Source organism: Anthonomus grandis, chromosome 17, assembly GCF_022605725.1.
Source record: "Anthonomus grandis grandis chromosome 17, icAntGran1.3, whole genome shotgun sequence".
In the NCBI taxonomy this organism is placed as follows: Eukaryota; Metazoa; Arthropoda; class Insecta; order Coleoptera; family Curculionidae; genus Anthonomus; species Anthonomus grandis.
The window spans coordinates 20088705-20111849 of NC_065562.1; the positions used below are offsets into that span (position 1 = coordinate 20088705).

General features: G+C 33.4%; 1 protein-coding gene across 1 annotated transcript in view; it reads right to left on the minus strand.

The window, feature by feature from the left end:
• Positions 1 to 22140, minus strand: part of LOC126746459 (somatostatin receptor type 2-like) — a 96444-nt gene extending 74304 nt beyond the window's left edge. The window contains exon 1 of the mRNA XM_050454718.1: positions 21976 to 22140. The gene's annotated coding sequence lies outside the window, so the exon portion shown is untranslated. The remainder of the gene's footprint in view (positions 1 to 21975) is intronic.
• Between the last annotated feature and the right edge of the window lie 1005 nt (positions 22141 to 23145).

Consider the following 23145-nt stretch of genomic DNA (forward strand, 5'->3'; position numbering starts at 1 on the left):
ACCTCTGTTCATTGCTGAGATATAGACATTTTAATGCCAAAAGTTCGGCTCGAAGGACCAAATGTTCAAAAAGTTTTTGGCCAATATCTCCGAAAGTACTTAAAATAGAGAAAAAGTTCAAAAGATAAAAAGTGTTTATTTTTGCATATACTAAAGGATAAAAATAAAATTTTGTAATTTTATCAAAAATTTTTGCAAAATATACAGGGTCGGTCAAAAAGTGACAACCTTCAACAGCAAATATTTCAATAACCAATTGAACAAGAAAGCTGAAATTTGACAAGCAGGCTCTCTATTAAAAGCCTCCCTCTAAATTCGATGTCTTTTTTTCTTATGATAATATGTATGACAAACAAAAACCCCAATTTTCAAAGCAAATATTGCCCATAAAGATCGGTTTTCCCAGGCGTGTTTTAGTAAAAATGCTGAATAAATCATAGACAAACATTTGCTTTGGCTCACATGTGCCGGGTAAACGATGCGCCCCATTTAAACTGTGTAAAGATGATTTTATGACGTACGAGTGACCTTTTTAAAACGTTTTAGTGAACCTTGGGCCTTTGATAGTGGCACGGTTAAATAGGGAATTGCGAGACGAATAAAATGAGCCCAAACACCTTATAGTTATATTTAGTCGTTGAAAAGATACGTCGAATTCAAGATTTTTTTGGTATACAGGGTGGGTAAAGTAGTGATCAGTTTTAAATGCTAATATATCTTAAAATTAATGAGTTAGAGAGCAGAAATTTGGTACTGAGGGTTTGTTTTAGACGAATTTTTTATTGAGAACATATTTTTTGAGTTTCCACTCCCTTAGTTCGAAAAATGAAAAAACCCAAACTTTGAAGGTCGATATCTCGGCTTCTATGGGAGCTATCGGGAAAATTCCAACGGTTTTGTCTTAGTTTCGTCCTTCTGAATCGAACGAGCCATTTTCCAAGGTTGTAAAAAAAAATTTTGGTTTGGCACTTTTTGACCCACCTTGTATGCAAAAAAATTAAATCCATACCGTGCAATTTATATATCAATTTCAAAGGAGGATTTCGTATGCAAACGGTTTAAAATCAAAGGTAAGCGAAAACTGCACGCGTTGCCGCATCCGACGTCTGCTTTATATTCATATCCCCGATGCATACGATTTAACTGTCAGCCCGGATGAATCCGGACGGAAATTTAAAATTCAAATTTTTAAGGTCTTTGATATTTGCGGGCAACAAGCCGCTGTTTTTTATCATTTCTACCGTAAACACGCGTGAATAAAAACCCTCAAGAGCGTGAGGAAAAAGATCGGAGGCACTTTGTCTTCTCGTCGCTTGTTGGTGGCATTTTGTAGCACTTTCCCGGCAGATTACGCGAAAATAAATTTGAAACAAGCGAATCGACCCCCGCCGGACTACTCCAACTACTACAAACGATGATGCAACAGTTAAATTCCGAAATCTGGGTTAGACGAGTTCGCGGAAGTGGGTTAATACCCTCCGCGAAAGATTTCAGTCCGCGGCAGCTTCGAGCCCTCCCGAAGCTGGAAAATCCCTCCGGATGTTTTAGCTGCACGTTACTTATTGCGCTTCGCGATTTTATCTACGCGGGGATCGTTTTCTTTTGCCGCTCAGTTTAGATGAATCTCGATTATGGCATTTTCCGGAATTGAATTCGACTTTTTTTTTGATAATTTCATAGGATTTTTTACGAATTTAATTATGTTCTTAACGTCATCTTAAAGTACATCATAAGCTCAACCAGTATACCAAATTTCAGCTTTCTAGCTCAATTGGTTCACGAGATATCGACTTTTAAAGTTCGCAGTTTCTTGACCAGACCTGTATACTAAAAAAATCTTTGAAACCTCATATCTCAAGAACGGCTAAAGATAACTATATAGTGTTTGGGCTCATTTTAATTGTATTTTAATGCCTTTTAACATGATAATAATTTTATCGAGTTTAATTCATTTTTAACAAAAAAAATATGCTAAGCTCAAAAAATTTAAAAGCATTTAAAAATATATTCAATATTAACCTGAAATACCAAATTTCAGCTTTCTAGCTCAATTGGTTCACGAGATATCGACTTTCAAAGTTTGCAGCTTCTTGACCAGACCTGTATACTAAAAAAATCTTTGAAACCTCATATCTCAAGAAGGGCTAAAGATAACTATATAGTGTTTGGGCTCATTTTATTTGTATTTTAATGCCTTTTAACATGGTAATAATTTTATCGAGTTTATCTAATTTTTTTCAAAAAAAATAAGCTAAGCCCAAAAAATTTAAAAGCATTTAAAAATATATTCAACATTAACCTGAAATACCAAATTTCAGCTTTCTAGCTCAATTGGTTCACGAGATATCGACTTTCAAAGTTTGCAGTTTCTTGACCAGACCTGTATACTAAAAAAATCTTTGAAACCTCATATCTCAAGAAGGGCTAAAGATAACTATATAGTGTTTGGGCTCATTTTAATCGTATTTTAATGCCTTATAACATGGTAATAATTTTATCGAGTTTATCCAATTTTTTTCAAAAAAAATAAGCTAAGCCCAAAAAATTTAAAAGCATTTAAAAATATATTCAATATTAACCTGAAATACCAAATTTCAGCTTTCTAGCTCAATTGGTTCACGAGATATTGACTTTCAAAGTTCGCAGTTTCTTGACCAGACCTGTATACTAAAAAAATCTTTGAAACCTCATATCTCAAGAACGGCTAAAGATAACTATATAGTGTTTAGGCTCATTTTAATTGTATTTGAATGCCTTTTAACATGATAATAATTATATCGAGTTTATCTAATTTTTTTCAAAAAAAATAAGCTAAGCTCAAAAAATTTAGAAGCATTTAAAAATATATTCAATATTAACCTGAAATACCAAATTTCAGCTTTCTAGCTCAATTGGTTCACGAGATATTGACTTTCAAAGTTCGCAGTTTCTTGACCAGACCTGTATACTAAAAAAATCTTTGAAACCTCATATCTCAAGAACGGCTAAAGATAACTATATAGTGTTTAGGCTCATTTTAATTGTATTTGAATGCCTTTTAACATGATAATAATTATATCGAGTTTATCTAATTTTTTTCAAAAAAAATAAGCTAAGCTCAAAAAATTTAAAAGCATTTAAAAATATATTCAATATTAACCTCAAATAGCAAATTTCAGCTTTCTAGCTCGATTGGTTCACGAGATATCGACTTTCAAATATTGCAGCTTCTTGACCAGACCTGTATACTAAAAATATCTTTGAAATCTTATATCTCAAGAACGGTTAAAGATAACTATATAGTGTTTGGGCTCATTTTAATCGTATTTCAAGGTCTTAAAACATGATAATAATTTTATCGAGTTTAATTCATTTTTAACAAAAAAAATATGCTAAGCTCAAAAAATTTAAAAGCATTTAAAAATATATTCAATATTAACCTGAAATACCAAATTTCAGCTTTCTAGCTCAATTGGTTCACGAGATATTGACTTTCAAAGTTCGCAGTTTCTTGACCAGACCTGTATACTAAAAAAATCTTTGAAACCTCATATCTCAAGAACGGCTAAAGATAACTATATAGTGTTTGTGCTCATTTTAATCGTATTTTAATGCCTTATAACATGGTAATAATTTTATCGAGTTTATCTAATTTTTTTCAAAAAAAAAATAAGCTAAGCTCAAAAAATTTAAAGCCATTTAAAAATATATTCAATATTAACGTGAAATACCAAATTTCAGCTTTCTAGCTCAATTGGTTTACGAGATATCGACTTTCTAAGTTCGCAGTTTCTTGACCAGACCTGTATACTAAAAATATCTTTGAAACCTCATATCTCAAGAACGGCTAAAGATAACTATATAGTGTTTGGGCTCATTTTAATTGAAATTTTATTTTTTATGTCAATGTAAATATATTTAAACAATTTATTAAACCTTTCGAAAAAATTTTGCTTTGAGAAGGCGCTAAGTTTAATAAAATTATGTCAGGCAAAAGTGCATCTAAAACAAAACCCAAATACCAAATTTCAGTTTTCTAACTCATTTGGTTTATAAGATATTGGCGTTCAAAGTTTAACACTTCTTGACCCACCCTGTATACTAAAAAGATCTTTGAACCTATATATCTTAAAAACGACAAAAGATAAGTATATAGTGTTTGGGCTCATTTTAATGGAAATTTAATGCCCTATACAGCCATGGCAATTTCATTGCTTTTCATAATATTATAGCCAACAACAAATCTCCAATTCAAAAAAATATAATGTCAATCAAAAGTGCATCCAAAACAAACCGTAAATACCAAATTTCAGCTTTCTGGCTCACTAGGCTCATGAGATATTGGTGTTTAAAGTTTCTAACTTGACCAACCCTGTATACTAAAAAAAACCTTTAAACCGACATATCTTGAAAACAACTGAAGATAACCATAAAGTGTTTGGGCTCATTTTATTCGTAATTTAATGCCCTATACAGCGATGACTAATTCATGGCTATTGAATAATTCAGTGCCCGAAGAAGGCCCTAAATCTGTATGTAACCAAAAAAAATACCACCACATTCCTTTTGATAAAAATCAGTCTAAAATTTCTTACTCGCTTATCCACTTTAACGCAAAAAACCGAACATTTTTATTTCAAGTTGGTTAAATTAGTTTCGACCTGAAAGTGACGTGCGAAGCGAGTGGCTGGAAAGAAAAAAGGCTCTAATTTAAAGGCCTAAAACGGTTTTTTTTCACCGTAGAGAGCGTATCAAAGAGCGAGTGAACTAAAAGAATCCCTACACAAACGTAGAAAAAGCAAAAAGCAAAAAGTGCCCCCTGCCCTCCTCCAACCTCCTAAATCCCTTTCAAAGGGGGGAGGATTGAACTCACAGTGGAAAATTGTTGCATGAAGGGTATTTTTCTTTTTTTTCCGTATTAATAGGCATTGAATCATGTTTTTCCAAAACATTAGGCGCATATTTTTACATGTTTAAGTCAGGGTCTAGACTAGTTTTTGCTATGTCCAGAATATAAATGCCCCTTTCGAGGGGCAAATCGATACATTTTCCTTGCAGTGCATTAAATTACGATTAAAATGAGCCCAAACACTTTATGGTTATCTTCAGTCGTTTTCAAGATATGTCGGTTTAAAGATTCTTTAGTATACAGGATGGGTAAACTTTGAATACCCTATATCTCCTGAACCAAATGAGCTGGAAAGCTGAAATTTGAAATCCACATACCTCGAAAACCACTTGATTTAAATTTATTTTTTTTTAAATATTAAATAAAGCAAAAAAGGGTGCCTAAAGAAAATCGAAGCTATGGAAAGTTTCCATTGACTCATTGTGTTCCAGGTTGACGTGTAGGTCCGAAATGGTATACAATACGGCATTATCCAGGCTTCACCTTTTGTTCCCGCACCCTACTTGGCGCAGAGCGTCTTGATTTCATTGCAACGCCATTATGGAAATGTAGCGGGAAATTTATGCGATGAACGAAAAAAAAAACCGAAATTCAATTTTCTCTCGGGAGTCAAACAACTGGCGTTTAAAAGTTTTATAAACACTACGAGACTCGGTTAACGACGGGGGATCTCTCGCGGAGACATATTTTAATAAGACGAGTTTTTAAGCTTGTGGAAACTAAAATTCGCGTTTTTTTTGAGAGCGCAACTTTTAAACGAGATTCTAACTATTCCATCGTCTCAGTTGGGAAAAATGAGCTAAAAATGAGTACCCACTCGACCCACTTACGTGCAGTGTTTTAAAATAGGTTTTTAGAGGCGCCATCTTGATTTTTTTCAGTCTTTTTTAAACTTATGTTGTGGGTACTTATTTTTATCTATTTTTTTCCAAATAAAACGATGCAATGCTTAAAATTGACGTACAACTTACGGTGTCCAAGAAAACGTAATTTTCCTGCAAAAAATTGGATTTTCTCGAACACAAAACTTCGAAATTTGAATCTAACCGTACCATCGTTTTAGTTAGGAAATTTTATATAAAAATGAGTACCCACTCGACCCACTTATGTGCAGTAATAAGAAAAGGGCTATTAAGGACGCCATCTTGATTTTTTCCATTTTTTTTGAAGGCCATCTTGTGGGTACTCATTTTCAGCTAATTTTTTCCAAATAAAACGATGCAATGCTTCAAATTGACGTAACACTTACGGTGTCCAAAAAAACGTAATTTTCCTGCAAAAAATTGGATTTTCTCGAACACAAAACTTCGAAATTTGAATCTAACCGTACCATCGTTTTAGTTAGGAAATTTTATATAAAAATGAGTACCCACTCGACCCACTTACGTGCAGTAATAAGAAAAGGGCTATTAAGGACGCCATCTTGATTTTTTTCATTTTTTTTGAAGGCCATCTTGTGGGTACTCATTTTCAGCTAATTTTTTCCAAATAAAACGATGCAATGCTTCAAATTGACGTAACACTTACGGTGTCCAAGAAAACGTAATTTTCCTGCAAAAAATTGGATTTTCTCGAACACAAAACTTCGAAATTTGAATCTAACCGTACCATCGTTTTAGTTAGGAAATTTTATATAAAAATGAGTACCCACTCGACCCACTTACGTGCAGTTATAAGAAAAGGGCTATTAAGGACGCCATCTTTATTTTTTTCATTTTTTTGTGAAGGCCATCTTGTGGGTACTCATTTTCAGCTAATTTTTTCCAAATAAAACGATGCAATCCTTAAAATTGACGTAAAGCTTACGGTGTTCCATAAAATTTGATTTTTCTGTTAAAAATTGATTTTTTTCGAAAACACAGCTTTAAAATTTGAATCTAATCATACCATCGTTTTAGTTAGGAAATTTTAGGTAGAAATGAATACCCACTCGACCCACTTAAGTGCAATAATAAGAAAAGGGCTATTAAGGACGCCATCTTGATTTTTTTCATTTTTTTTGAAGGCCATCTTATGGGTACTTATTTTCAGCTAATTTTTTCCAAATAAAACGATGCAATGCTTTAAATTGACGTAACACTTACGGTGTCCAAGAAAACGTAATTTTCCTGCAAAAAATTGAAATTTCTCGAACACAAAACTTCGAACTTTAAATCTAACTCTACCATCATCTTAGTTAGGAATGATTTCCTAGAAATGAGTACCCACTCGATCCACTTAACTTGAATAATAATAAATGGGGTATTGCGGGCGCCATCTTGTTTTTTTTGCACTTGTTTCAGTCCTATGTTGTGGGTACTCAATTTTAACTAATTTTTTCCAACTAAAACAATACTGCATTCAGAATCATTATTATGCCCACTCCATTAAGGATAAATTCCAAAATATAATATTTTTGAAGCGAACTAATTTATCTGGCAATTTAACCAAGCAAAAATAAATAAATTGCCTTGTGTATTTTGACTCGAATTTCCGATAACATACGTGATAAATTATAAATTTAATTAAACGGCTAATTTTTTAGCTATCGTGCAGCAGCAAATAATTAAATTATTTATAAGCGCATTCGGTATATTTGTAATTAAATTACCGTTTTTTCCCCCTCTAACAATAAAAACATATTTTTGAGAAACAATGCCCTACGGGGCATAACACGCTTTTCCTCTATATTTTAGGGTCATTATGTACCTAATGAACGTAAACGTAAAGAGGCGAGCTACCCGGAGAAAATGCACGAGCACGTAAATTGAATTTTTAATTTTTTGCCTTAGGGAAACGCCCTTCATTTGCCGTGTTGAGAGCAGACGTAACTTTTTTCGAAAAAAATTAATAGACGGTCGTATAGAATTTTTAATGCTGATTACTACAAGCCCAAACACTATATGGTTATCTCTGCTTGAAGCGGAGATATTTAAATTTAAAAATTTGATATTGTACCGGGACTGATCAAGAAGTACGTTTTTTGAATGTAAATATCTCAAGAACGGTTGGAGATAAGTACATAGTGTTTAGTATTTTTGAAATCAGCATCAAAATCTCTAGTGATTGATAAAATAAAATTTGTGGCTTATTAGTGATTTTTTTTATTTGTACGGTTTTTGTATGATTTCATTGAACAGTCAGATAGCCCTTAAAAAGCTGATTTCAATAAGCCAAAACACCTTGGGGTTATCTTTTACCGTTCTCAAGATATTCAAGTTTTAGTGATTTAATAATATACCAGGACTGATCAATATGTTAATATTTCTAACGCAAATATCTCGAGAACGGTTGGAGATAAGTACATAGTGTTTAGTATTTTTGAAATCAGTATCAAAATCTCTAGTCATTGATAAAATAAAATTTGTGGCTTATTAGTGACTTTTTTTATTCCTAGTTTTTTTGTACGATTTTATCAATCAGTCGGATAGCCCTCGAAAGCCTGATTTCAAAAAGCCCAAACACTTTAGGGTTATCTCTTACCGTTTTCAAGATATTCACGTTTTAATAATTCAATAATATACCAGGACTGATCAATATATCAACATTTCAAACTCAAATATCTCGAGAACGGTTGGAGATAACTACATAGTGTTTAGTATTTTTGAAATCAGTGGTGAATACTCTATCGAACGGACTTATATTAAATAGAATATGTTTCAAACAAAGCATCCCTCTAACCGAAAATCTGACCCTTGAACGGAACCAATCAGTTGTCAGGAATGATTGGGTGGCGCCATTTGTCCTGAAAGCCGGAGTGTATTTGACCCCGCGTCCGTTACACAAACTTAACGAGGCACCACCGACAGTTACGAGGGCAAATTAAAATGATTTACGAGCGGATTTTATAGGGTTGGAAAGCGCAGATAAGGGCTCCCAGTAATTACACGAAATATGCATCGGGGAGGCTTCAAATGTTTTCTTTTTTTTTTTTTTCGCCCGTTGGTTTTCCTGCCGCGGTTTTGCCGATTGTTTTTCCAAAAGTACGAAATTGAATGGGGGCGTGTTGTTCCCACAAGGGTTGTTAATCAAGTTGATTTAGCGTGGCCGCGAATTACGTGTCGTTTTACGGTGTCGATTTATTAATGGGGCCACTGTTTCGGACCAATTAGGGTTGCTGGTTTATGACCCGGGGTGCGGTCGAAACAAAACACGAATGTTTCCTCGTCCGGTGGAAATATTATCAGTGCGATAAACTTCTTTAAAAGGGGTGATTGATAGAGCAGATGAGGCGCCTTATAATTAGCAAAAAAAATTTCGAAAATCGGCCCAGTAGCTTTGGAGATACACGCGTTTAAAAATACAGTAATTTTGGTGAAGGTGCCGGAAAAGGGAATTTTTAAACTGCTATAACTTGCTTAGTTTAAAAGATATTCGAATGATTCTTTTTGCATTCGATAGGTGTAACTTTCTAGAATCTTACTGAGTTAAAACCTATCTTTTGCCAATAGTGGAAGTGGGAGTAAATTCTTAAGAACCGTGTTCGGTAAATTAAAAATAAATAGGCGAGGCTTGTTCCGCCTCCAAGTCGCTTATTTTGATAGAACGTCCAAATAAATGGATCACTGAACGATTTAAACATACATTCATGGCCCAATGAAAATATATAAAAGTCGTCCGTTGTTATATTTTATTAATACGCCGTTATCGATCCCAAATGTTGCCCGGGTAAATAAATATTACTCTTGTATAGATAATTATCCGGATCGGTTACATCGTCGACATATTTGTACTGACAAAAAAAAAAGTACGGGAAACATCTTTTGTGCCTTTAATGAAAAACTGAAACAAAGTGTTTATGAAAGGGCCATATTAGCATTGTTTTTATATGGAACGCGGTTCGGTTTTATCTCGGATTACTTCTTTTCATTTTCGTTATTTACGTAACGTATTATGCGGCATCGTTAGTGGGAAAAGGTACAGAATTAAACGCAAAAGGAATTTGTTAAATTGCACTTACCGTTACCGAGATATAGAGGTTTAAAAATTTTAATATATTGATCAGCCCTGGTATATTGTTGATACAATAAAATGGAAGTATTCTGAGAACGGTTGTAGATAACCCCAAAGTGTTTGGGCTTGTTGAAATCAGGTTTTTAAGGGCTATCTGACTGTCTAATAAAATAATAAAAATTGGGTATAATTTAAAAAAAATATTAATAGACTCTAAATTTTATTTTTCTAGTCGATAGAGATTTTCATGCTGATTTCAAAAATACTAAACACTATGTTTCTATCTCTAACTGTTTACGAGATATTTGCGTTAGAAATATTAATATATTGATCAGTCCTGGTATATTATTAAATCACTAAAATTTGAATATCTTGAGAACGGTAAAAGATAACCCCAACGTGTTTTAGCTTATTGAAATCAGCTTTTTAAGGGCTATCTGACTGTTCAATGAAATCATACAAAAAACGTACAAATAAAAAAATTCACTAATAAGCCACAAATTTTATTTTATCAATCGCTAGAGATTTTGATGCTGATTTTAAAAATACTAAACACTATGCACTTATCTCCAACCGTTTTCGAGATATTTGGGTTTGAAATGTTGATATATTGATCAGTCCTGGTATATTTTTGAATTATTAAAACTTAAATATCTCGAGAACGGTAGGAGATAACCCCAAAGTGTTTGGGCTTTTTGAAATCAGGCTTTCAAGGGCTATCCGACTAATTAATAAAATCGTACAAAAAACGTAGATGTAAAAAAAGTAACCAATAAGCCCTAAATTTCATTTTATCGATGAATAGAGATTTTGATGCTAATTTCAAAAATACTAAACACTATGTACTTATCTCCAACCGTTTTCGAGATATTTGAGTTTGAAGTGTTGATATGTTGATCAGTCCTGGTATATTATTGAATTATTAAAACTTGAATATCTCGAGAATGGTAAGAGATAACCCTAAAGTGTTTGTGCTTATTATAATCAGGTTTTTGAGGGCTATCCGACTGACTAATAAAATTATATAAATTGTATACAAAAAAAAAACTCATCGAAAAACCTCAAATTTTATTTTATTAATCGACAGAGATTTTCATACTGATTTCAAAAATACTAAACACTACGCATGTATCTTTAACCGTTTAAGAGATATTCACGTTCAAAATATTGATATATTGATCAGTCCTGGTATATTGATGAATCATTAGAACGTGAATATCTCGAGAATGGTTAGAGATAACCCCAAAGTGTTTGGGCTTGTTATAATCAGGCTTTTGGGGGCTATCTGACTGACTAATAAAATTATATAAATTGTATACAAAAAAAAACTCATCGATAAACCTCAAATTTTATTTTATTAATCGTCAGAGATTTTTATACTGATTTCAAAAATACTAAACACTATGCATGTATCTTTAACCGTTTAAGAGATATTCACGTTCAAAATGTTGATATATTGATCAGTCCTGGTATATTAATGAATCATTAAAACGCGAATATCTCGAGAATGATTAGAGATAACCCCAAAGTGTTTGGGCTCATTGAAACCGGGACGAACTCCTCTATCCAACCAATAACAAATAAACCCATTCATACAATAAATCCAGGCCTCGAAACTAATAAAAGGTTTCGCCCTCGTCGAGATCAAGCCGCTCCTAATGAAAAAACTTTATTAATTAAGTAACTATAACCCCGGGGCGAGGGCTGCCTCTCAAGCCCAATATCTTAATTTATCAATTTATAAACCCTTAGGAAAGTTAATAAAACTTTCTATGTTCCTACGAACAACCGCCCTCGGAGCTTATCAAAAACATCTTCGTTTTCTGACTGACTAAAAATGGCGAAAGTGCCGGACAAGTGGGAGGGAGGGAACATTGTACATCCCTCACCCTTAAGATAACTAACTCGATTTCATTTCTCACCTTAAACGTAACCCAACAACCGAAGTGCCATCGAAGCTGAAATTAACAAAGCGCAGCTGAATTAACCAAAGGGGATTTCCGGATGTAATAATTCGCATATTGCAACCCTAATCCCATCGAGATTAAACGGGAGCCAATTTTGTAGAAAGTGTCATTTCGGATTATGACCGCCGTAAACAGGTCGGATTTACATTAGGAAAATTAAGAAAGTTTTACGGAGCTCGTCTCGTTTTAACTTACCTGACGGCTTAAGTTGAAACTCAAACACTTCGGTATTAACTTAGCAAGAGTCTAGAAATGTGTAGCTTTCATTTAAAAAAAGAATTTCTTAAATATCTTAAAAATTGTAGGAGTTATGGGGTTTTAAAAACTCCCTTGCCCAGCACCTCCACCAAAATCACAAACTTTTTAAACCCCTGTATCTCCAAAACTACTGAACCGATTTTAAAAATTTCTTCACTCACGCATAAAGGAACTTTTCACGAACCAAACAGAGAGTATTCAATGTTATATTCCTGGCACCTTCGCCAATTTCTTATCTAATAAACTACTAATTATAAGGCCTCTAATCATAAAATAACTTCGCCTAAGCGCGAGCTAAACCGTAGCAAATTTCCAGGCGGAAAAACATTTCTAACATAAATCTTAATAGAGAAACCCTCTATTGAATAAGGCCATCATGTAAGATGATTAATATGTACCGCGGTATAAAGCTGTTATATAACCGAGCTTGAATTGGGGGAGGGGAACGGACTATTGTTTACTAAAATATCGAGCCATTTTCGTTCTGTTTCGTCGAGGAATATTTTTACACTATTTTAAGAAGAAAGAATTTTGAAAATTAATTAGGCTGTTTTCGACTTATGCTTCGTTGAAAAAAAAAGGTGGAGGTACTGGACAAGGAAAATTTGAAAGGTCTATGAAGCTGGAAAGTTTTGGTGAAAAAATTTTTAAAATCGCCCTTACGGTTGTCGAGATATAAGGGTTCAAAGTTTGGTGTAAAATGGTGAAGGTGCCAGGCAAGGGAATCTTCAAATGCTCCTAACTTTGTTAAAAAAAGAGATATCTAGACAATTTTTTTTGCGTTTGCTACGTGCAAGTGTCTAGAATATACTAGTTTTAATAAAAGTTAAAAATAAGTGGAACCTAGGGCACCGGGATTAAAAATAATGAAAATGAATGTGAAGAGGCTAGGCAATAAGAGCAATTATTAAAAGTCCTTTGTAAGTGAAAAGTTTTTGTGAAAAAATTTTCAAAATCGCCCTAATGGTTGTCGAGATATGTAAGTTTAAAGTTCAGTGGAAAATGGCGAAGGTGCTAGACTAGGGATTTTTTAAATTCCCATAACTTTTTTAAAAACCGAGATATCTGGATAGTTCTTTTTGTGTATAATAGATGAAAGTGCCTGGAATGCGAATATATTGATATATTTTAAAAATTAGGGGAACGTGGAGCACTGAGGGCAAAAATACAAAAATGTAAATATCTCGAGAACGGAAAGAGATAAATTTGTACTGCTTGGTATTCCTGTAATTAACTATGAATTCTTTGTTTACTGATAAACTTTTTGGGATTGTAACAGTACTGTCACAGCATAAACAGCTAATTCTAAAGAATAAAAATGAAGGTGAAGGTGCTGGGAAAATAGTAGTCGAAAGCCCTTTGTAACTGGAAATTTTTGGTGAAAAAATTTTCAAAATCGCCTTTTTAGTTGTCAAGATATCGAAGTTTAAAGTTTCATAAAAAAAGGTGAAGGTGCCGGGCAATAGAATTTTTAAAAGCCCATAACTTTGTTAAAAGAAAAGATATCTGGATGGTTCTTTTTGTGTTTGTTAGCTGTATGTTTCTAGAATATGAATATTTTATCAGATAAAAAGAAATATGGAAACCTGTGACAAGAATTTAGATATCTCGAGAACGCCCAAAGATAAAACTAAACTGTTTGGTATTCGTGTAATCAGTTTTAAATTCTCTAATAATCGATAATTTTATTGTGATTGTAACAGTATTTTTGCAAAGTCAAAAGCCAATACTACAGAATAAAAATGAAGTTGGAGGTATTGGGGAAGTTCTGATCGAAAGCCCTTTGTATCTGGAAACTTTCGGTGAAAAAATTTTCAAAATTGCTCTTGCGGTTATTGAGATATAAAGATTTAAAATTTTACAAAAAATGGTGAAGGTGCTAGGTAGCGGAATTTTTGAATGTCTATAACTTTGTTAAAAAAATAGATATCCGGATGGTTTTTTTTTTGTTTGTTAGGTGTAAGAGCCTAGAATACGAATAATTTAACAGATTTAAGAAAATAGGAGAACGTGGGGCACTATGGATAAAAATGCAAAAATTTAAATATCTCGAGAACGGCCAGAGATAAAACTATACTGTTTGATATTCCTGTAATCAGTTTTAAATTCTCTATTTATCGATAAATTTATTGAGATTATAACAGTATTTTTACAGAGTGAAAAGCCAACACTACAGAATAAAAATGAAGTTCGAGGTATTGGGGAAGTAATAATCGAAAGCCCTTTGTATCTGGAAACTTTCGGTGAAAAAATTTTCAAAATTGCTCTTGCGGTTGTTGAGATATAAATGTTTAAATATTTACAAAAAATGGTGAAGGTGCTAGGTAGCGGAATTTTTGAATGCCTATAACTTCGTTAAAAAAATAGATATCCGGATGATTTTTTTTTTGTTTGTTAGGTATAAGAGCCTAGAATACGAATAATTTAACAGATTTAAGAAAATAGGGGAACGTGGGGCATTATGGATAAAAATACAAATATTTAAATATCTCGAGAACGGCCAGAGATAAAACTATACTGTTTGATATTCCTGTAATCAGTTTTAAATTCTCTATTTATCGATGAATTTATTGAGATTGTAACAGTATTTTTACAGAGTGAAAAGACAATAATACAGAATAAAAATGAAGTTCGAGGTATTGGGGAAGTTCTGATCGAAAGCCCTTTGTACCTTGAAACTTTCGGTGAAAAAATTTTCAAAATTGCTCTTGCGGTTGTCGAGATATAAGGGTTTAAAATTTAACAAAAAAATGGTGAAGGTGCTAGGTAGTGGAATTTTTAAATGCCTATAACTTCGTTAAAAAAATTGATATCCGGATGGTTTTTTTTTGTTTGTTAGGTGTAAGAGCCTAGAATACGAATAATTTAACAGATTTAAGAAAATAGGAGAACGTGGGGCACTATGGATAAAAATGCAAATATTTAAATATCTCGAGAACAGCCAGAGATACAACTATACTGTTTGGTATTCCTGTAATCAGTTTTAAATTCTCTATTTATCGATAAATTTATTGAGATTGTAACAGTATTTTTACAGATTGAAAAGCTAATACTACAGAATAAAAATTAAGTTGGAGGTATTGGGGAAGTAATAATCGAAAGCCCTTTGTATCTGGAAACTTTCAGTGAAAAAATTTTCAAAATTGCCCTTGCGGTTGTTGAGATATAAAGGTTTAAAATTTTGCAAAAAAATGGTGAAGGCGCTAGGTAGTGGAATTTTTAAATGCCTATAACTTTGTTAAAAATACAGATATCCGGATGATTTTTTTTTTGTTTGTTAGGTGTAAGTGCCCAGAATACGAATATATTAACAGATTTTAAAAAATAGGGGAACGTGGAGCACTATGGATAAAAATGCAAAAATTTAAATATCTCGAGAACGGCCAGAGATAAAGCCACACTATTTGGTATTATTGTAATCAGCATAAAATTCTCTATTTATTGATAAACTTTCCGAACTCGTAACTGCATTTCAAACGATTTTTTATGGCAAAATCAACAGTTAGTTCCAAAATTACATACCAGATAAACCTAATCCCGGTTAGTGTTTAAACTGTATTAGCCAGAAGCAACACGGCTTTTCGTTAAACACACAATATTTCGATTAAAAGCGATTCTATTTGCTTTCCGGGTATCGATTCGCCCTCATAAATTGCAAACGAGTTAACCATCTGTCCCCGTTCAACAGGGTAACATTATTAAATAATAAAATAAAATAAAAAACAATTTATTAACTAAAGGAAACAAAGGAAACGGTCCGGGAAAGGAAACGGAGATAATGGCAATGGGTGTTTCACCCCGTCCCAAATTGCTCAATTTGCAATAACATTTTATCGGTTTTTCATTGAAAATGGGGTTTTTCGGTTAACAACGGCGGACTTTAGGAAGTAAAGATCAATTACGAGGAGTCGTGACCACGCCCGATTCGGGAGTGAGGGATAAGCGGTAATAGAATCCACACTCTCATCGCGGATTCCCATTAAAACCCCATCACTTGATTAAATTATTCAAGGAACTAGAATCCCTGAAGATGCCGTTTACATTGGTAATAATGAAATGGGAATTTTGGCTCTCCATCCTGCCTGCTCCCGTAATTCCGAAGATAATTGAGAGTCACGACATGGCTGGAGAATATCCCGGGGGGAGAGAACGCACGACGTATCGTGTCTATGATTATATAGATCGACAAGGGATTTTTTTTGAGTGCGCTTGTATGGTAACTCGGTTATTTTATATGGGAAGCCTTATGTGTTATTGCTTGTTTGGATTCTACGTGGAATTCTAAGAAGTTTGATGGGTCACATGCCCTAGTTTGGTTTAGCAGTTTTTGAGATATGAGTGATTAAAAATTTTATGCTCTTCAAAAATTGTTTGAGCAAAGTATGGCAAGTGACCTATCAAAATTCATGGAATTTCACGTAGAATGCAAAAATGTAAAAATATATTATTTGTCCCATTTGATTTAACGAAGTTTGCCTCTACTTCCGGTACAACCGGAAGTGCCACAGCATTGAAAATACTTGCAATCGATAGAGCACCCTTGAAAACCCCTTATACTGAATAAAAAAATTTAATCACACATAAGCTTATAATGATAATTAATTTTAAAAATAATATTTCTTGATCGACCCTCGTATATCCTTAAGACACTAAAAAGTGAATATCTCAAAAACTACTTAAGATAATATGGTCATGTTTGGGCTCATATTAATCAGCAGGAAAACCTCCAGCCACCTAACGACATACAGAGGGGCTCCGATAAATATCGTGTCTAAAAACACTTCGATACAATAAGTGCTAATTGTTTGCAATGAAATCACGTGTAAACAACGACGCTTTGAAGTCGATCCGGGCCTAAGTAAACAGAAAAAACCGAAAAAGATTTGTATCGGAAACAAAAATACACACGGCCCGTTTATTTTTCTTAAATTACAAATAAATGGCGGGCCGCGAATATTTTAATATTTTTTCTACAAATAAAAATGCGCGGATAAACAGGCAATTAATCAGAGCGGGCGCGTGTTTATTTGATAGTTAAATAGAAAATTCGGATTTTTGACGGGAAAAAGAAACAGTCTTTGGTCGAGATTGATTTTTTATTATGAGCCCGAGGTGTGACGCAGTATTTTTTTTAAATAATTAAATTTTCTTTTTATATTTATTGCAACTGTAATGTGCACACTTAGGTATTTAAATAGAACATAGTTTTCCCTTTAAAACGAGCCCAAACATGCCCTAATTATCTTGAATCGTTCAAGAGATATTTGAGTTTTATTGTATCTCTTAAACGACTCGAACTACTCAAATCAAATTTGGTATTTTTTTAATCGCCGAGAGAAGAACTTGCCTAAAAAAATGGTGAAAAAATTTTCAAAATCGGATAAGCGGTTCGAAAGTTATAGCGGTTTAAAGTTTAAAATTGGTGGAGGAGCCAGGTAAATTATTTTTTGAAGTTCCATAACTCGCTTATTTTTAGAGATATTAAAAAAATTCTTTTTGCGACTGGTAGAGGACGCTCTAAAGAATGTGAAGAAATTTAGATAAAATTTTTTTTTGATATTATTTATTTTATTTAAATGTAAAAAAATATATTTAAAATATGTTAAAATAAGAATTAATTCGCTTAAGAGAAAGCTGAAAAAATTTTTGAAATCGGTAAAGCGGTTCAAAAGTTACAGCGTTTTAAAGGTTAAAATTGGCGAAGGCGCTGGGTAAATTATTTTTTGAAGTTCCATAACTCGCTATTATTTTAAGAGATATTTAAAAAATTCTTTTTGTTCCTGAGAGAGGACGTTTTGAGGAGTGTAAAAATGTAAAAATTAAAAGTTGATTTTTTTTTATATTATAATTATTTTTTTTTTAAATTAAGAAAAAAGTATGCCAATAAGTAAAAATTAATTTTCCTTATAAGATGCTGAAAGAATCATTAAAATCGGTGAAGCGGTTCAAAAGTTACAGCGGTTCGAAGTTTAAAATTGGCGAAGGAGCCAGGTTATTTATTTTTTAAATCCTCATAACTCGCCTATTTTTAGAGATATTTGAAAAATTCTTTTTGCTGCTTATAGAGGACGCTTTGAGGAATATAACAACACAACATCTGACTGACTGTAAAAGTTTCTTTTCCGAGAATAATATTATCCGGAGCCAAAATCCCCTTGGCCGAGAGCAAATTAGGGATGTGGCGTCGGGCGTGCATTATGCATAATATATCTGGCGAGGCTTATCCCGTATGCTCAAGTGCACCTAACCGCACGTCCATTGCACTAAGGCCATAATATCCTCTTACGCTTCGATTGGTCAATTAATTGTGAAATTACGTTAATATACAGTTGGAATTAACTAGCAATAACTAAAACGTACCGAATTTCCGCTAGTTAGAGCGATCACTGTCTGAGAGAGTGAGCGTTTAATTGAAAAAAAAAATCCAGATAAACTCTATGGGAGTTATCCCAGGTGAACAGGGAATTGAATGCTGATTTAAACGAGCCCAAACACGTTGGGGCTACCTCTAACCGCTTTCAAGATATCATACCAGGACTGATCAAAAAATAAGAAATTTAAATAGGAAATAACTCTTATATGGTAAGAGATAACTATGAAGTGTTTGGTGTCTCCGTAAGCAGCATGAAATTCTCTATCTAAAAATGTACAAGATTGATAAAAAAAAAATACGGCACAAAAAAAACAGGTCCATGAGCATAACCATAAAAAGGCGAGGTTCCACGAGCTTTTACGACCCTCGCACACCCTAAAATAAAATACGTGCGGGCATATAAATTGTATTTTTAATTTCAGGTTCAGGAGAGTTTTTGTCTCGTAAGAAATGATCTCGGTGGATAAACGAAAAGATTACGAACGAGAGAAACGACCGTCATATTTCATATTCAAACACAACTCGCAGGTACATAGAACCGCCTCCCGTGGGAAATCGGCAATTTTTGTTTAGAGTCGGCTGCAAATGGCCGACCGTTTAAATAAAATGTTTCTCCTCCCTTTTTTTCTTTGTGTGTAATGCCGTGTATTTTTTGCCGCCACATTAGACATGAAAAACCCCAGTTTTAGCATGGTATTATGCGAAAAAAATGATTAGGCTTAACGGCGGTTATATTTCATTTTTTCGGTCGATGGGGGGGGGAGGGTTAGCTTAAATGCTTTGTGAATGCTTGACATCAATCATGACGGGGAGGCTTCATAATAAGGCCTGTTTTACACGTCGGTTAAGTTTTAAAATTGGCAAAGCAGCTGGAAAAGTATGACAATCGATGGCAATCGATTGGCAAAATAGAGTGCCGAAAGAATTTTCAAAATCGGTTGAGCGGTTCGGAAGTTATAGCGGTTTGAAGATTAGAATTGGTGAAGGAGCCGGATAATGCATTTTTTGAAGTCTCATAACTTGCTGGTTTTTAGAGATATTTAAAAAATTCTTTTTTCTACTGTAAGAGGACGCTTTAAAGAGTGTAAAGTGCTTGATATAAATATTAGTCATTACATATAAATTATTGTTTTCAAAAATTTTTAAAAAAGAGTATGAAAATTAATGAAAATTAATTCGCTCAATAGGATGCTGAAAAGATTTTTGAAATCGGTTAAGCGGTTCAAAAGTTACAGCGGATTGAAATTTATGATGATTGAAAATTGGCGAAGGAGCCAGGTAATGTATTTTTTGAACCCTCATAAGTCGCTTATTTTTAAAGATATCTGAAAAATTATTTTTGCTGCTGGTAAAGGACACTCTAAGGAACGCAAACGAATTGAGAAAAAAGCTTTTTACTTTTTTTAATAATTATTTTAATGTTTTAAAAAGATGAAAGGTGAGTATGAAAATAGATGGGAATTAATTTGCCTAATAAAGTACTAAAAGAATTTTTAAAATCGGTCAAGCGGTTTAAAAGTTATGGCGGTTTAAACTTTAAAATTGGTGAAGGCGCCAGGTTATTTATTTTTTAAATCCTCATAACTCGCTTATTTTTAAAGATATTTGAAAAATTCTTTCTGCTGCTGATAGAGGACGTTTTGAGGAATGTAAAATGATCAAGAAACTCAATATCCTCCCAAAGGGGAAGGCGGAGTAATTTTATAAAAAAAACCTAAATTAGTCATTTTGTTCAAAATCTATTGAAACTATAGAATAGCAAATTTTAAGCAATTAAAAACACGATTATTTCCATATTTTCATCGCTGGGCCACTTTTCACGTACGTTATTTGTTTATTTGACGCGGCACCATAAATTTCGATATTATAAATGAACCGCGGCCGTAAAAGCTTTTAATACGTCCCGGGGAATTATTGATGGACTTTCGCGCCGACATGATGCTTTCGACTTTTTCAAAAAATCAGTGCCAAAATGGCACTGACTGATGCGATAAATTTTAATAATCGATTTTTAACGGCGAGAATATGCCGCCGGTCGATCGATCTAAGGCATTTTACGCTGTTTTTAAAAATGCCACGAGACCTATGGTTCGCTTTTTCGGTTCAGGAGTTTAAAATTAGAACTTTTTGGATGACCCCTGTATGTGAATAAAATTTTGAAATTGAATATCTTTGGAACGGTTCGAGATAATTGGGTCGAGTTTGGGGTCATTTTTATTAGGAAAAGGCGCTCTTTTGAAATATTGAATAATTTTTTAAAAAATTTGTAAAAATTTTTAGGTAGATTATGCAAAACTTTTCGCACTTGAAAAATTCGTATACAAAAAATTAAAGAATTTAATCCTGATTATAAAAATATAAAACACTTTATAGCTATCTTTTACTGTTCTTGAGATATTCGCATTTAAAAGTTGTGCTTCTTGACACACCCTGTATACAAGGAAATTTTAAATCTAAATATCTCTGGGATGGTTTGAGATAATTGGGTCGAGTTTGGGGTCATTTTTATTAGGAAAAGGCGCTCTTTTCAAATATTGAATAATTTTTTAAAAAATTTGTAAAAATTTTTAGGTAGATTATGCAAAACTTTTCGCACTTGAAAAATTCGTATACAAAAAAATAAAGAATTTAATCCTGATTATAAAAATATAAAACACTTTATAGCTATCTTTTACTGTTCTTGAGATATTCGCATTTAAAAGTTGTGCTTCTTGACACACCCTGTATACAAGGAAATTTTAAATCTAAATATCTCTGGAACGGTTTGAGATAATTGGGTCGAGTTTGGGGTCATTTTTATTAGGAAAAGGCGCTCTTTTGAAATATTGAATAATTTTTTAAAAAATGTGTAAAAATTTTTAGGTAGAATATGCAAAACTTTTCGCACTTGAAAAATTCGTATACAAAAAATTAAAGAATTTAATCCTGATTATAAAAATATAAAACACTTTATAGCTATCTTTTACTGTTCTTGAGATATTCGCATTTAAAAGTTGTGCTTCTTGACACACCCTGTATACAAGGAAACTTTAAATCTAAATATCTCTGGAACGGTTTAAGATAATTGGGTCGAGTTTGAGGTCATTTTTATCAGAAAGAGAAGCCCTATCGAGATATTAAATAATTTAAAAAAAAAAAAATTGAAAATTGTTAACAAGTGTATGCAAAAGTTTTTGTACCAGGAAAAGTAATATAAAAATGGATACAACATTTAATCCTGATTATAAAAATACCAAATACTTTATATCTATCTTCTACCGTTTCTGAGATATTCGCGTTTAAATGTTATGCTTTTTGACTCACCCTGTATACAATAAAAAATTTAAATTTAAATATCTCTGGAGCGGTTTGAGATAAACATATCGAGTTTGGGGTCAAATTGATTGGAAAAATGTGCTTTATTTATATTTTTGAAAAAAAAATTAATATAATAATTTAAACAGCCAGACAAAACTGAAACAGCCATATCTCAGCCCCTAATCAAGATAACCCCATGGTGTTTGGGCTCATTTTCTTCAGCAAACTCTTCCCTATACGATGAAATAAAAATAACTTACCTTCTACACAACAGGTTTCAATAAAATAACCATCAGGACCGCCAAAAAGTCCACAGCGGTTAAAGCGAAAAAAAAACTCATTTACGACCAAAAAACGCGTGTCTGAAATTTGAAGCGGGCGCCGCGACGCTCTCTCTAACGCGGGCGTCGATTCGCAACTGTTCTTCGGCGAGAGGCGTCTTCGTCGCGACGCCGCCGGATTCGCGAAAAGTTGTTTTTTCATTGTCGCGGGACATGCGCCAAAAAAAATGCGAATAACTTTGCCTCTAATTGATTGATTTTGACGAATCAAAGACTGGTTTTTAGAAAATTCATTTTAACATCTTCCAGTGTTTGTTATATGATTTTAGGGGGAGCGGTTCAGGAGTTATGGGCTGAAAACTATCGCAAACCCTAGTAAAGCCTTTTAGGGCTTTTGAAGGAGAACTAATAATTTTCTTAAGGGTTTAAGAGTATCAATGAATAGGTCTCGAGATTCCTCACAAATTTTATTAAAACTATTTTTTTTAATGCAGAATAGTTTAGGTGGGAGAGCGTCGCAAAGTTACCCCCGCCCCTCCCTCCCTCCCGCCCTCGAAAGCGACGCCATTAAGCTGCTAAATAACCGGCTAATTAATCTTGACGTCCCCCCATTTATCCCAGTCCAAAACAGCACATAAAAAACCAGAAGTAATTAACCAAATAATCGTTATCTGGCAACCGATCTGACACTATCTTAACAATTTCCCATATTGTACGTTAAACGCGATATTTACACATCAGCGCACGATAACAAGAAAAAATTGATATTATTTGGTCCGCATTAGGCCCTCTAATTGGCTATGATTAGGTGTAATGCTACGGGTAGACATATATAACGCTTTATTACGACCATATACTGCGAAAATTCCTATTATTAGCATATCGTTTGTCATCTAAAAATAGAATAATTATCGCGGACTATAGAGTAAATTGAGCCTAATAGGGTGCAAAAAGAATTTTTAAAATCGGTACAGTGGTTCAGGAGTTATGGGGGTTTAAAGATTTTTGGGAAAAGGTGAAGGAGCCGGGCAAGGTAATTTTTGAATTCGTATATCTCGGTTGTTTTTTAAGATTTTTCGGTAATTCTTTTTGGTTGTGGTGGGTGAGCGTTGGCCCTATTAGGCACCGGAAAAATTTTCAAAATTGAAT